The following is a 17,113-nucleotide window of genomic DNA, read 5'->3' on the forward strand; positions in this document are numbered from 1 at the left end:
TCAAAATGAGTCATGCAGGCTAAAATCAAAGTGTGTCATGTTCTCCAGTTCGTGGGAAGGCCTCTGCTCACCTGCTGAAGCTGCTGAAGGCCCTGCATCTCTCAGCTCTGACCCCTGCTTCCAAAGTCCAGCACTGGGCTTCTGCTTGCATGTTCACACCTCCTCCTGTCTCCCCTTGGTAAGCAGGAGCTGCTGTGCTCGCAAAGCCCGCAGCCTGACACTGTCAGTCTGTGCTGTGCAGCACGCTACAGCCAGCCACAGGCTTCAGAGTCTGTTGTGTACACATATAGGGGACTTAAAACTCCCTAATATCTGGGGCTGGAGAGATGGCTCAGAGGTTAAGAGCACTGACTGCTCTTCCAGAGACCCTGAGTTCAGTTCCCAGCAACCACATGGTGGTTCACAATCATCCATAATGGGCTCTGATGCCCTCTTCTGGTGTGTCTGAAGAGAGCTACAGTGTACTAATATACATAAAACTTCCTAACTTATATTTGTTTATACAGTTGAGGGTTGCAAAATAACATTCAGCAAATTTCAGCAGAAATATTACCTGAAATATAAAGAAATCTAAAATATGAAATTGGAGGGGTAGAGCTTGGCACACACACACACACACACACACACACACACACACAAACACAAACACAAACACAAACACAAACACACAAGAATGGAGATCATTTGAGATTAGCAGGCACAAACCACTGATAAAGACTTATGGTTTCCTTTAAGGAAAGAACTACAAATATCTTTATGCTATTGAAGTCATTTTTGATCACTTAAACTTCTACATAAAAATGGAATTGTTATCAGTTAATTAAATTTATACTACTGTTTGTGGAGCCAGTGTCTGGCTGACAGAGAGCGGCAGCGCATGTCAGGTGTGGAGGCAGGCCTTTGTGAGCAACTGGCTCCGTCTCCAGGGATCCAGGGCCACAGAAATGACAGCATTAAGACATACATTGGTGGCAACACATCCACATTGTGTGATGCACGATGACCTACCCACCCCAGAGCCTCTGCGAGGTCTGTCTGACAGCAGAGTCTTGAGAAGTTGGTCTTCCGTCACTTTCATCTGCTATTATATTTCTGTGCCCACATGCTCTGTGCCCTGGCACATGTCTCTTCCTGAGGCTTCTGGTTAGATGCTTTTGGAATATTCCAATGAGCCTGTGTTGATATTCCCGACACAAGGTTCCCTCTCTACCTACTAGGAACAGAGACAGGACTGTTACACAGGCTATTTCAGGAGACTGAGCTCTGCTGGGGAGCATAAGACATGACCCGAGTGGGAGTCCTGACTGGTTTTTCTGCCCCTGTGTCTTCAGGTCACAACACTGTGTCAATGGGGGGGTGGGGTGGGCAATGAGATGTATATTTAACAAATTTCTTCATATGTCTTTTCTAATCTAGTACTTGTTTGTTTATGAATTTTCTTGATTTTTATTATTGCAAGTATTTATTATTCACTCTGTAACTGTTCCTATGTGTGTATATATGTGTGTATTTATGTGTCTGTGTAAATTCATACAATTGTGCATATGCGTATAGATGTATATGGGTGTGTCCATGTGTGTGAGTGTGTGTCTAAGAGTGTGTATATATATATATATGTATATGTATATGTGTATGTGTATATATATATATGTATATGTTTTTGTTTGTATAGATGTGCATGTATTCATATGTGGGTCATACATGCGTGTCTAAGATAGAGGTGGACATCAGGTGCTGTTCTCCATCTGTGCATTTCAGGATCTCTAACTCAACCTGAAGCTCACCCATTGGCTAGGCTGGCTGGCTGGTGAGCTACAGGGATTCTCCTGCCTCTGGTCCCCAGGGCTGCAGAAACAGATGCCCAGAACTATGCCTGGTATGTTTGTTTTAAACATGGGCTCAAAGGATCCAAACTTGTGTCTTCATGAATGTGCAACAATCACTTTCCGTTGCTCCATCAAAGCAATCTCACATGTAGCACTGGGACATTAGATAGCAATTTCCTGCATTGGAATAAGTGTCACCTGTGATTGGACAAATTCCATCCCTGTGAGCACAGAAAAGCATAGTAGCTCAGGTTATAATTAACCATCCTACACCCCTTAGTGTGAAATATTCAGAAAGGAAGAAAGACTCAGCTGACCTTTGTCTGAAGAGGAAGGACACTGGCTTGTACATAGAATTTCTCTCCGGCTTCTCATTTTCTGATTCTTACAGAAGGCTTTCAATGAGATAAACATCTATATGCCTCCTCCTTATCAAATTGAATTTTTGAAAGGCAGAAATTATTTCTGCTACCAATTGCCCACGCTAGACGCCACTCTGTACTTGTCCAGTGGCCGTTGGGCTCCCAACTCAGCTCGTGTGTCTTGAGCCCTGCCGCAGGCCTGGGGCTTTGGACAGCAGGCCCAGCTCCTATTCTGCTTGTCTCTGCAGGTCGAAGGCAAAGCATCAGGCTTGGCATTCTGAAGGAAATGAATCCTAACCATGGGAGTTGGGAACAGTTGAAGTGTGTCCTCATCTACAGTTTAGTCTCAAAATTGCAATTTTGTAGTAAGCGCTAAGGGTTGCCTGAGAACAGAAGCCTGCTGGGAGAGCTAAATAGACACGTTAACTTTTTCATTTACTTGACAATAGCATCTAGATGCACTGTGCTGCTTCTGTAAGTAAAGTTGAAAATATCAAAAAGAAGGGGAAATACTGAGAGGGGCTGCGGAAGACAGTGGCTGTGGGGACGGGGACACTCACAAAAATCTCTCCCTTGTGCTAGAACAGGAGGAAAAAGATGCTGGAGCTCATCTAAGCCAATTCAGTCCCAATGTACTATAAATAAATCATGACCAGGACAAATCTGAGCAAAGTTTATTATTCTGAACTCCTGTCTTGCCTCACAGACATTTAAAACGTCTATGAGCTTGAAGAAAATGGCAGATAACCCACAGGAGTATGGCCTCCCCACTAGAGCTAATTCCTCTACGTATGCTGAGGGCTGAGTCACTGGAGCAGGTAATTAAAACTGGCAGGCTGCTGCTGATTTGGGAGGGTTTTGCAGTGTCTGGGACACCTGCCTGTGGGTGAGAGGAGCTCCTGGGTCAGGTGACAGGGCCAGGCTTCCCCACCATAGCCAGGAGGCTCTGGCACCCATTCCTCGGCCAGGCCCACACCCTCAGGGTTCCACCAGAGCTAGCAAGGGCAAGAAAGAGAAGCAGGATGAAGGGGAGACACCAAACATGTCAGCCAGAGCAGGCGTGCCTTCTCTCCCTGTCTGGAGTCTGTTCTGTGGGAATCTAAGTGTGTCCCTCTCTTGCTGCCTGTCCACCCCTCTAGACCACAGTTCCACAGCTTATCTTCTTTATCATATAATTCCCAACTCAAAAATACAGCGCACAGTTGAACATGTCAGTAAATACTTCCTGAAAGTAGAAATGAATGCACAGAGCCCATTTTCCTCCCTATGGCCAGCAATAGGGTGATCCACTGGGCCAGGCAAAAGGCAGAATAGCTCAGACAGTGTTAAGAAGCCCAGCAAGGCATATTTACTAGGTAGTGCAAACTCTTCTTTAAAAACAAAGGCTCTAGAAAGAACTCCCATGTTTTAGAATGTTAAAGTTGAAACAATGTGGTGATAAAATTATTTTTTTTTCCATTTTTTATTAGGTATTTAGCTCATTTACATTTCCAATGCTATACCAAGAATTCCACCACACCCACCCACCCCCACTCCCCTACCCACCCACTCCCCCCCTTGGCCCTGGCGTTACCCTGCACTGGGGCATATAAAGTTTGCGTGTCCAATGGGCCTCTCTTTCCAGTGATGGCCGACTAGGCCATCTTTTGATACATATGCAGCTAGAGTCAAGAGCTCCGGGATACTGGTTAGTTCATTATGTTGTTCCGCCCATAGGGTTGCAGACCCCCCCAGCTCCCTGGGCACTTTCTCTAGCTCCTCTACTGGGAGCCCTATGATCCATCCACCAGCTGACTGTGAGCATCCACCTCTGTGTTTGCCAGGCCCCGGCATAGTCTCACAAGAGACAGCTACATCTGGGTCCTTTCGAAAAAATCTTGCTAGTGTATGCAATGGTGTCAGCGTTTGGATGCTGATTATGGGGTGGATCCCTGGATATGGCAGTCTCTACATGGACCATCCTTTCATATCAGGATAAAATTATTAAAGGTAAGTTATATTTTGTGTCCAAGGAATGGTCCTAAGATCTGTAGGCAGAGACAGCCTCCCTGAGAACAGGGTAGGACTCCAGCACAGGCATGGGAGGGCTGACTCTGGAAAAACAGCTGAGTGTTGCTCTTAGGATACAGAGAGCTCTGGGTGGACAAGGCTGAGGCTGACAGTGTGGGGCTTGAGAAGAGGGAGCTGCCAGGCAATACAGGAGTTTAGAATTTACCCAGAAGGAAGTGGAAGGCAGGAATGAACAGACCGAGGGACTAGCTTATTTCAGGAGGGCACTGTCATGCTTCTGTGTGAGTTGTAGGCAATGAAGGTGCGCACTCGGAGTAGAGACAAACACAAGGTTTCTGCAGAGACAGCTAAATTACTGATAGGGCCTGAGCTTTTTAATGGCAGACACACCAAAGGGGCATTTATTGGATGGAATCTAAAGACTGAAATAAAGGATTTAAAAGTTGGGTTGGAGAGGTGGCAGAGGCCAAGGAAGACTTCTAGGTTCTAATTTAGGGACCATGTGTGAGGATGTCAATCAGCCTATACAAGGCTCTACAGAGAATGACTGTATGAAGTTTCAGGGGCAGTAGGTTATAATGTACATGGGGCATCCCTCTGCAGCAGAAACTGTGGATAACTAAGGGAAGGAAAGAGGTCCAGGTGGTAGGCAGATGTGTGAACCTGGAACACAGGAGAAATAAGGTCCAGGCTGAGGTATAGATGGCCATCTATCTAGTCCAGCAGAATTAGCAAGCTCTAGGTTACTGAGACCCTGTCTCAAAAAATGAGATGGAGAGAGATTGACAACTGACAGTCAAAGTTGACTTCTGGGCTCCTCATGTACCCATGTGTATGCGCGCGCGCACACACACACACACACACACACACACACACACACACACACAGACACACACACACACACACACACAGAGAGAGAGAGAGAGAGAGAGAGAGAGAGAGAGATGACTTGCAAAGCCTTCTTGAGTGAAGCATTCTTGAATAAAACATGCATACTTAAAAGTAGGTAGGGCATCAAGACTCTCTCTAAATCCTTGGGCCACGGGATGTGTGTGTGTGTGGGGGTGGTGTGTGCTAGAGTTATGGGTGACAGCACTGAGGGTGTGGAGGTGACAGTGAGAGTTAACTGCAGACTGATGACAGCAGGTCCCTTAGAGGTGCCCGCCAATGAAGAGCAGACGGTGGCTCTTCTCTCCAAATGTGACATTTTTAGAACATTTATAACACTGAGCCCAGACTGCAGAGCATCATTGGTGAGAAAAGGACATTTGGGAGTGAAATACATTGAAATGAAAATGAAAGAAAATAAAAAGAGAGAGTCCAGATGATTTGTTATTCTCTTGTAAATAAAGGTGGGAAAAATGATGAAATGAAAAAAGGCTACAGAAAGGGTGGTGAGTTTGGTGCTGGACTGAGATGCAAGCATCATGTCTCCAGACTCCAGGTGAGCGCTGAGCACTGGTCATGATAGCAGGTGGGCTCTGTCCCATGGACCCGCAGCCTAAAGCATGAGAAGAAAGCACCCACTCCAACTCGATTGCCTCAAACCACACTCAGTCCCTGGGCTAAGAGGGCACATGCTCATTTGATTTTATTTCTATTGTTTCTTTCAGGGACAAAAAGACAGGAGGGCAGGTCAAGAGCAGTTCCAAGCTTGTTTGTTTGTTTGTTTGTTTGTTTTAATTTCCTAGTAATTGGTTCACAGTTCCAGATGCCACAGGCTCCCCACCCCATAACTGACAAGGTGACCTGCATGTACACAGAAGGAAGACTCGCACACTCATAAATGAGTTGTGCTAATTATCAGAACTGCTTTAATTAAATTTGTAACAGCTGGCCTGCTCTTGGCTGTCTGCCCTAAGGTCCCACCATTCCCTGAACTGGTTGAAACTGGAAAATTTTTGTTTCCTTTGTATTGTCGTCCTGAACAATGTAGGTGAGGGGCAGGGAGTCCAGGAGTGAAAGTTTTCCTTAATCAGTAATACCCTCCCAAGAGTTCTGCCTTGGAAAGTTTGAAGTCCCTTTGCCACAGCTATCTGATGTGACTGTGGTCTTTACTGCCCAGCATCTGGGAAAGGCCAAGGGTTTGTTACTTTTGAAAAAATATAGACTTAATGTTTCATAATAGCTGCTTTGAGCAAGAAAATGAGTGTCTATAGCAAAGTGGGGATTAAGGAGCTAAGACAGAGGCACAGTTTTTAGACTCGGCCACACTTCGTACACACATGGATGGACAGTGGAACTTGGATAACAAACTCTACACTCATATACAAAGGCTGCAAGAGTGGTGTGCAGGTCTGACAAAAGTCTACAAACACACACACACACACACACACACACACACACACACACACACACACACGCAGAGGCCTCAAAACCATGTAGCATGGGCAATGTGCAAGGGGCCACAGGGGAGGGTAGCAAACACCAGGCCTGAGGACAGGGGCATCACTAAGAGTAAAGCACGCAGGGAGAGCCAGGAGGGTGTGTTTGCAGCCAGGTCATAGAAGAAGGACATCTGAGATGACAGGTCTGAAAGGCCACTTGAATCTGAAGCTCTCCACTTCCTGCCAAGCACAAATTTCCCATCACTGGGGAAATCCTATGGGAAAGGACTCAGACTGGGCTGAGCAGCAACAGGGCCAAAGGAGGAAAGGAGAGAGGGTAAGCAGCAGAAATAATGGTACCTGGGAAGACGACTTAGTGTAGGAGTACAAAGCTATTAAGACAGACACGGAGAGGCAGTGGGAGTGGGGACCATGGCCACATGAAGCTTGGAAGCTCTCTTGTCCAGCCCTCTCCTTCTCAAAGTCGTGGGACAGCAAAGGATTGGTACCAAATCCTCTACAAGACAGCCATGAGAAAGACCAAAGTGCAAGGTGATGGTATTGTCCGCATGGCCAGCAGAAGCAGGCCATGGTGAGGAAATCGAGGCCAGTGTCTCAAAGCAAGGTGACTTTTAAAAGAGGAGAGAAAATAAACAGAAATAAAGGGAGAGAACAGAAGTGTAGTCTAGAAAGGAGCTCAACAAGGAATTATCACACAATACGAGCTTATAAGAAAAAGTGAAATGAAACAGTGGATTTTGATTGTCCAAAATTAGATTTAAAAAAGTATTTTTGATAAAGTGGCCAAGAGAAAAAATAGATTCAACACCTATAAATCTCGCCAAGTAACAGAATAACTAAAGCATTGCAATTTAAGACTACATTCCAAAAAAGGGCAGAAACACTCAAAGCTACACAGTAAAGGAAAGATTATACTCTCAGAAACTTAACAGAACACAAATTACCACTGGCCCATACTTTAATGAATCTACTGGGTCTTGGCTAAAAATTAGGTTCAGGTAAAGCTACCAGATCATTTATAATGATTGGTATCAGATTTTTTAAAATAAAAATTTCTAGGATACTTTCTAAAATAGTTTTGAACTCTTAAGGAGTAATTTAAGTTCCAGAATGTCAATCTCATGAACACTTCTTGAGGATTCTGCTAAAAAACAGGGATTTACATAAGCAACATCTCTGGAGAGGCGCCACAGGGCTGATGGCAGAGACCAGGCCCAGATGCAGCTATTCTATCCACAGACATGCTTCTAAAACAGTGGTTTAATAGACTATGCAGATGTGATGCATGGAAAACTGAGTCTGAGAGTTCCTTTATACATAAAATATGCTATTATAGAAAGAGAGTCAAACAGATCTTTTAAAAAGTATTTATTTTAAAGTGTGTGTGTGTGTGTGTGTGTGTGTGTGTGTCTATGTGTACCCGTGTGTTTGCTGGTGTGTGGGTATTCACAACTGAGTGTTGATGGCCATGGAGGGTAGAGGTGTGAGATTCCTGGAGCTAGAAGTATAGGTGGCTGTGAGCTGCCAGACATGGGCGCCAGGACCAAACTCGAATCCTCTGCAAGAGCAGCACACGCAGCTGCCTGCTGATCTTTATGTCTAGCCCTGCAGAGGTTTTAAATGTATGATAGCAAATAAATACATAAGTAATTAAACTCTTAATAATAAGGTGTTTGTCGGTTAACATGAAGAAAAAGGAACTCAAATACAGTATGATCAAGTCTCCCCTCGATTACACACAATTCTCTGCTTCAGCATCTCCGTTTCTGCATCTGTCTGCATCTGTCTGTTTTAATCAGGTCTCCATTGACACCTACAACTACCTGAATGCAAGGTTCATCTTGCAAAGATTTAATGTTTGTTTACATTAGTTTTTTAAGCTCCAGCAGAACAGATGAAAGATGTGCTTTTAACATAGGAGAGACAAACATAAAAACATCCTAACAGCAACCACAAGTTAAAAGAGTTTGAAAAGATCTCGTGATTTCTACAAGACAGAGCAAAGGGACCTACACTGGAATCAGTTTCTTGAACCTATGGACTTTGTAAATGACAGATGTTGCTTAGTAACGTTACTCCAGCACAAAATAAGAACATGGTGAAAATTTAATTATAAATGCTGCCCCCCAAATTTCTTTTCTATGGAGCTGTAATAGATACATGGCTCTAGTTCATATCCATCATTATGTATAAATTTTACATGTATAATTATGTACAGAATAGCTTAATCTTAGCTTGTGATTAGTTTATACTTACATAAATGATTGGTCTTATTTCATAGTTGATTCAACTAATGGGCTTGATAAAGTTGAGCCAGGGGAAAATTAAGTGGAAATAACCAAAGAAAAGCAGCAGCTCTCTCAGCTGAGCGGAATCATCATGATAAAAATTTAATATATTTTAGAATAAAGTATATTTTCTGATTCCATTTTTATGTAAGGTAATACATTATACATGAAATACATTTTGACTTGATCTCATGGAATTTATAAAACACTATCCCAATATTTGAATTCAGTAGATGAGAAAAGACACCTGAATAGATTCAAAAAAGAATTCACTTTACCCAATGTATATAAAGATACTAGAATTTACAAGAATCTTCAGTTTCAATATACTTAAACACCTAAATTTTACTTTTGTTGAAATCCAAGTGAATTTCAAGTACACAGTGTTCACTGGCGTACAAACATGCTATTCTAGCTATGAGCATGGACACACTCTGACCCTCATTTCTCTTGTCTGGCATACCATGAAAAGCCCATTGGGCAGTGTTTGGTGGAGACCTCACATCTACCTGTCCAATCACTACACAATAAAAAGCAACTGAAAAAATGTTTTCAAAGATTCCTCAAAACCATGATTACCAAAATACCTGCAGCCCTATAAACAGGTTTGTCAATAAGGCAGAGGGAGCTGGGGGCAGACTGGAAACTGAAGACTGACTTCATTTAGATTTTCATATCAGCAAATATTCATTGTAAAAATCTTTCTCTGTCTCTGTTTCTGTCTTTGTCTCTGTCCCTCTCTGTCTCTGTCTTTCTGTCTCTCACTCTTCATTTATTTATTATGCGTTCTGGGAGCCGACTCAGACACCATGCATGTTTGGTGAGTACTCTATTGCTGAACCACGCTCTCAGACCATGTAGAGCCTGCCAGGTTTTACAATGACCTCAATTCAATTAGATCTCGTGCTCTGTTCATCCTCTGCCCGCTGCCCTCTCTCCTCCACCATTCACTCTCTCCTTCCTATTCGCAAAGCACTGTAGCTCTCTTCTTGCATCGGATGCATACATGAGCAGAAGCTGTCTTCCCTGAGTGACTTCTCACCACTAATGCTCCCATGGAGGAGGCAAATGCTCGTTTCCCCAGGAACAGCTCTTTCTACATCACCCTCTTTTCCCTGCCCCCACCCCAGTTCAGAGTCATTATACTGGTGACAATATTACATCTGTCCAACCCTCTCCAAACATGTCTGGAGACTGTTAGCTCAGGGAGAAGTTCAGTAAGAACACAAACTCTGGGAGAGACCAGCCATAGGTGCTCACTGTCCACACGGTTCCCTTGGGATAGACGCAGGTCTGAGCGAAGGACCAAGGCCAAACCTTCCTAGGCTACAACTTGGATTTGGGTTAAAAATTAAATAATGTAATGGTGTCAGGCCTGGGAAGTTCTCACATTGTAAAAATAATTCTCCCCTGTCATCATCATCATCATCATCTCTCTCTCCTCCTCCTCCTCCTCCTCCTCTCTCTCCCTCTCTCTCCTCTCTCTCTCTCTCTCTTTCTCTCTCTCTCTCCTCTTTTTTCATTTATCTATTATGAGTGCTGGAAACCAGCTCTCAGATATCATGCATGCTTGGTGAATACTCTACTGCTGAACTCACAGCCAAGTGATGTCTGCCATTTATAGATTACTTAGTAAGGGGAAGAGAGAGAAAGAGAGGGAAAGAAACGCTGAGCGCTGAGCAGGTCATGTCCTTTCGCTACTGCAGTTGAAGCATGTGAAAGTTTACAAAGCATTAGACTTGAAGAGCTATTATACAATTGTTAAGCACTTAGATATGATAAAGATAATAATCACCATGAAGAAAATACTATAGATTTTCTATTTTGGAAGTTGCTTCTGCTTTTTCATAGAGGATGTATACCTAGGACTGTGACTTATTTCTTGACAGTGCTTCTTAGAAAGCACTGGTTTATTGTATGAAGTGTAGCTATTGTTATAGGAAATGATGTTAGGAATGTGAGCTCAGAAAGGCTGATAGTATGTTGTACTTTGTGTAAGCTAAAAGATTTCTTTGGTGAAGGGTTGCATCTTATGGAATGATATAAATTTAAAAATTAAAAACAACTTTAACAATGCATTTCATTGAAGCAATTGGAAATAGTTTATCACTGAAATGCTTATTCAATATAGGAGTATAAAGCTTTCAAAATATTTTGGAAATCATGAGGAAGATGGTTCCTGTACAACATATGTTACAGATTTGCCTATGGCTATGACTTACAGTAGGAAACATGGTCTAAGTAATGCTATCATTTCTTTTGAGAATGTCTTGGGTTTGACACCACCACCACCATACTATTTCATTTTTAATCCAAATCCAAGATTTGATCTAGACAAGAATTTTTGCAAAAAGCAATAATTATTTGTTTAGATTTATTTATTTAATGTCTATGAGTGTTTTGTCTACATGCATACACTGTGTATTACAAACATGTGTGGTGCCCATGAAGTCAGAAGAGAGCTTGAGACCTTGTTAAACTAAAGCTATAGTTAGTTGTGAGCCATAATGTGGGTGTTGGGAATTAAAGCAAGGTTCTCTCTGAAACCAACAAATGCTCTCAGCTATATCTCTAGGCCCCAAATTAATGTTAAGGCAATAGAACTTTTTAATTCTACTAAAATTCTTAGTTTTAGCTTTGATGAACACTGTTTCTGTTTTATTTATATTTATTTCTAAGTGAGTACATGAGTTTTCAATAGAGCGAGGGTCAGACGTGATGGTCATCCACACCGGTGCAGGGCTGTTTGCACTTGCTCACAAGCCTGTGCATTTCTTCCTGAGCTGGTGTCCAGGCCTGCACAGTGCCCAGCAATCTGAATTTCCCCTCTGCATGACTTACGTGATCTCAGATGACCTGCAAAGTCTGATGTTAAAGTACAGTTAAAGTACAACTGAAGGCAGCTTCCAGAGGGAAAGCCTCACAGTATGAAAACCCAAGGTCAGCAAAAACACACAGGCGGCTGTGCCTGCCAGACTGGAGCCCACTGCTCTCGCAAAGCTCATACTGTTTACAGGCCATGCTGAAAATGTTAAGCCCAGTCCGATGACTCCACTGTTACAGTGCTGACACGTGTGCGGAGGCCAGAGAAATATAACGGGGAACCTCAGGTTACTGCCCAGGTTTCCATCCAAGGCGACAATCACCCTAAAGGTGATTCACCACCATGATGCACAGGCAAAAAGCACAGCCAAAATAAGTAGCAAGGAGCAACAGGAAGTCATTATCATTTCAATATGGCATCCAAGTAAGAAAGCAGCTTTGTATTCTCCCCTTTGAAGCCTTCCAACCCCGCTGTGCATTTGGCAGGTATTGTCCACTGGGCTGGAAGGTTTACAGAAACCCTACAAATTTCAGATCAGTAGCTGAGCTTATTGAGCCAGTACTGAGTACCTGGGATTGTCTGTGTGTGTTGAAGTATGCTGCCTATGCCTGAGGGCTCATGTCATAAGATGTAAACGGTACACATAGTATTGAGCCAGATAATACATGTAGGCTGGTTGTCTGTGCAGCCCCTAGAACTGGGCTGGGCACAGCAGTCAAAGGAAATCCCCTCCCAGGAGCTATGTATACAATAGTTATGAGACACATTCAGATGTGTGATTTAAAGTGATCTACACACTTGTGTATACATCAGCAGCCCATTTCAGGGTTGAATTTCCCACCATCTTGTGGCTGTATGCTGATGTTGGCGACGCAGGTCACTTTCTGAGATGTATCAGTGCATGATATCTTAGCTCTGATTGGACAGTAGCAGACAAGACCTTATTTTTCTAACATTACGAATAGATGTTGAGTTCCTCCTGAGTGAGTCTGAAACATGACAATGACAAATGCATTCCTAACTTTGCTTTGACTGTGGGAAGAACACAAGGAAAGCTTCTCCTAGACCCCTGGACTGAGATGAAAGGCCCTCGTCCTGTTAGAGCAGCTCATCTGGAGCACATGTAGATCAAGAACTCATAGAGTTTGCACCTCATCCCCATGCAAGTAGCATCTGCCTGTAGGCAGAACTCTTTTCCTCTGCTCCTCATATTTCTTTTTTTGTAGCCGGCTCTCATTCAGTGTGGCACCCTGCCTGTTCATTCCTCAGCCTGAGGCAGTGGACTAATTGGTTTTAGTGTACAACTGGGAAGCCACATCATTATGGAAACATTGTCCATAGGAGTAGTATAAGTGAAATGAATTTTTGTTTTGAGTTTTGTTGCTTTTATTTCTCTCTCATCTAACATACAGGCATTTCATCTATTCTTTATTACATACATATTGAATGTACCCCCTTTCTGGGTGACAAATGCACCCAGAAAAAGAGTCCAAGGCACTCAGAGTCTAGCCTGGCCAGCTGGCCAGGACCCTGGGGCTGTTTAAGAAGCATCACACGGTCCCTGGAGAGCACCACATGGTCCCTGGAGAGCATGCACTTTGGTGGAGTGAAATCCATTTTCAACATTTATAGAGGGAAATAGTTTTATTCTGAGATTAGATAACTTCACACTCTGCTTATCTTTCGGTTCAGGGGATTCTGAAGAGGGCCAAAGCAGTGAGGGGAGAAGTGGGGTAGAGGGCCTGCGCCTGCAGTGTTATTGGGAGATGTTTCCATCTGCGTGCATGTGTCTGTGAGTGTGTGTGTTCCTGTGCATCAGCACATGTCGGCATGTATATCACGTGTGGTCAGCAGTCACCTTGCTGGGGTGCCCTTTCTCACGTTGTTTTTGAGTCTCATTGCCCTGAACTGATAGATTCTGCCAGGGTGGTGGTTTAGTTTCTTCTAGCATTGCTGTGATAAACCAGCCTGATAAAAATAACTTAAGGGAGCAAAGGTTCCCAGGGTAGGTACACAGTCCACCCTAGTGTGCAAGTCACAGGAGCTGGAGCTGGTCACAGTCAAAGAGCAGAGAGAAGGGTGGTAGGGACCAGCTCACGTTCTCCAGTCCAGGATCCTCCCCAGGAAATGCTCCCACCCACAGTCAGGATGGGCCCCCCACATCAATTAACCTAATCAAGATAATCCCTATAGGTATGTCCAAAGATCCATCTGCTAGCTGATTCTCAATCTTGTCACATTGACAATTAATACTAACCATCATGGCTGGGCAGTGAGCCTCAGCAACCTACCCATCTCTATTCCCTAGCACTGGGGTTACAATTCTGCAATTGTATGCCAAGCATTTTTATATGGGTTCTGAGGACTGAACTCAGGGCTGTCTATTTACATGGCAAGCACTTTCCTGATTGAGCCAGCTCCACAGCACCTTCTTTCTGCATATCTACAACATTGGTGGCTATATTACAGTGGATAATGGATATGACTGAACATTCAGGTACAGGTAGAGTTCCATGGAGCCACAGGAGTTCTGTAAGACTAACATTGGTAACCCACCTCAAAATGAGATATCTTAATTGTCAAAAAGGACAGGGTAGAACAAAGGACAGATAGCTGGTCTTTAGCAGGTGGGCAGCCATACCCCAGGTTACCAAATGGACGAGGCTAAGGACAGGCAGGGTACAGGGCTTTTCTGTTGCTGATAGTCCTCAGCTGGCAAGAGGCACACCATTACCACTTGCTGGCTTACTTTCTCTGCTCTTCCCATGCTCCTTCCAATTCGAGATGAAGTTGCTGAGTTTGCTCCCCAAGGCCATGGCAAGCTCTGGGGCAGCAGTCTCAGCATGGCTGAGGGCTCCCTCCGTGTGACATCCTAAGCTTGACTGAGTACTTATCATGCAGCTTATGGGTCTGCTTCAGTGGTCGAGCCTCTCAGCACAGGAAGAGGCACTGAGCTGCCTCGCTATCTTTACTGTGAGCTGACTTCGTTTCTGCAGTTCCTGGTGCCCATGTGACTCCATTAGGTTCTTTGTGTAGCAACTGCCCAGTATGTCACGTGACTTACGGATTAGAGCTACCATGCATGCAGATTCCCAGAGAATAGACCTAATCTGTGTCATCTGTTACAAGTCCCTGCTCATGGCCGGTGGTCACTATTGAGGAAAGGAATTCATAGGTTATCTGAAAAGGGCAAGAGGGTGCTCTGGTAATTAAGTTCCTGGATATCCACATTTTGAACGTAAAATAGATGAAGAAGCAAGGGTTCATCTGTGGCTAGGGCGCTGTTTAGCGGCAGAGCTCATGGTTAATGTGCTGCAGCCCTCGGTATGAGTTCCAGCATGAAGAAGACCAGGAGGGGAAAGATTGACAAGATGGCATCGTGGGTAAAGGTACTAGCTGCCAGATCTCACAACCTGAGCCCAGACCCACAGGATGGAAGGAAAGGATCGACTCTTGAAAGTTGTCCTCTGATCACCAAGTGCAATTCAGTGGCTCCAGCGCGCGTGCACACACACACACACCCACACCCACACACACACACACACACACACACACACACACACACACACGAGACACTAAATAAATGTGGGGATGGGGTGAAAGAATATCAGAGATGGCCATGGTTACTTCTGGAGATAAAGATAACGATGCTCTGGATAGGAGAGGAAGAGGGCCATATGCTGGCCTTAGTTGGAATCACTTAGGTCTCAGAATCCTCCTAACCTTCCCTCCTCAGCACCCCAGGAACTTGCAAGAGGACAAGGGAATGAAAAAAGCAAAGAGAGAAAGGAAAAGAAAAAAAAGAAGAGAACACTGAAAAAACAAAACAATGGATCCTGTCTCTCTAAAACACGGTGTAAATCAGGAGTGCTTTGCTGCTTTCCTAGTTGTGTGTGACAATGGCTAACAGACAGTTTGTTCTCAGGGCAGGTTTGATCATATCAAAGGCATTGCTCTCCAGTCCTTCGGTTTCCAAATTCAATTTATGGACCTGTCTTATATACCATGTTGCTAAGGGAATGTGATTTTTCCCCCCTCTCTTTTCTATTTCTTTTTCTTCTTTTTATGAGATGAAATGCTATTGGGACCTGCAGAAAGATTGCAAAAGCCAGAGAACAAGGAGTTCTTTGTGCAATTGTGTCTCCTGGGGATGCCAAAGGTGCACCCATAAAGGCTCACCAACATGACTGCCTAAGCAGGAGCTCAACAAGGACAACAGCAGACAAGCTAATGTGGGTGGGGAAAGACCAGGAGACCTCAGCCCTCCACACACAACTACAGGCAGCTAAGGCTGAGAGCTGGAGAAACAGTCTTCCCCAGGGAAGGGCACACGAACTGGTTACCCAGTCCCATGTGATCAGGCCTGAAAACATACAGAAAGGTAACATTATACAGACAGAGTAGATTGTTAAGGCATGCTCACAAGATCCCAGACTCTTCAATAGGTCTCCTTTGCTTTGACTATGAACACTCTTCCTTTGCATATTCATCTGCATATCTATAGGCACAGCCTTGTGTCAGGCTTTACTCAAATATTAACTTACCCTTCTTGGCACTGTAAGCAGGGGTCCACAATCACTCTCTCCAGCGACTCAATCTAAGTGTATCTCTTCCTTCTTAAATGGGTGCTTGCCGTAAGTTAACAACGAAAATTTCATAATAACAAAGCTTATCCTTGCAGGAGACCAGTGGCTTTGCAAGTGTCAGTTCAGAGTTCTGCTGGCCGCTTGAGACTTGTAAAGTTTTGCATGCTTTCCAGAGGTGTAAACCACTCCATGGCTGCCGCTTAATCACTGCTGGGATGCATTTCTGCATCTCTAATTAGCTCATTCTTCATCAGCTGAAGGAGGCAAGTGGCTAGCTGTGCTAATAATTTCCATAATTTGAATTGTCAAAGAAATCATGCTTAGATTAAACATTCTGGAGAGGATCCACACGGGGAGATAAACAATATCTTCCCAAAGACCACAGGAAGAGAGAGTTGAGTGATTTTTTTTTTTTTTAGAGCTTTGTCTTTATTTTTATTGAGATCATTAAATGTCATGAACCACGTTAATGTCATGTTGGATTTGAGATTTGGATGGGAGAAAATAACAGTGGTGGAGAGTTTCATATTTTCAAATCCGAGTTCACTCTTTTATTATGATGCATTATTTTACAGACTACTTAGACAGCAGCTTCACAGGGGATGAAAGACAGATTTTAAACTTTATTCCAACATCTGCCATTGATTCCTTACTTATGGTTACTTACTTACTAAACATTTCAGTGAGTAAAGTGTTTTCTGAATAAATAGCATTGAAAAGATGGAAGTATTAAGCCATGGCTGGGGTTTTCCCAGTCATTTGGATTCTATTGCTTTCATCACAAGGACTCAGTTTATTGGTCCGTGTGTATGTGAGTGTGTGTGTGTGTGTGTGTGTGTGTGTGTGTGTGTATTTGCTGTGTAGGATTT

General features: G+C 43.8%; 1 protein-coding gene across 2 annotated transcripts in view; it reads right to left on the minus strand.

The window, feature by feature from the left end:
* Positions 1-17,113, minus strand: part of Pacrg (PARK2 co-regulated) — a 437,183-nt gene that overhangs the window by 211,760 nt on the left and 208,310 nt on the right. Inside the window, exon 1 of one of the 2 annotated variants that reach the window (XM_006523353.4) lies at positions 16,203-16,448. The exons of the other annotated variant lie outside the window; for it this stretch is intronic. The gene's annotated coding sequence lies outside the window, so the exon portion shown is untranslated. Of the gene's footprint in view, positions 1-16,202; positions 16,449-17,113 lie in introns of those variants that run through there. 2 annotated transcript variants of the gene reach the window in all.

This window comes from Mus musculus, chromosome 17 (genome assembly GCF_000001635.26).
Source record: "Mus musculus strain C57BL/6J chromosome 17, GRCm38.p6 C57BL/6J".
Taxonomy (NCBI): domain Eukaryota; kingdom Metazoa; phylum Chordata; class Mammalia; order Rodentia; family Muridae; genus Mus; species Mus musculus.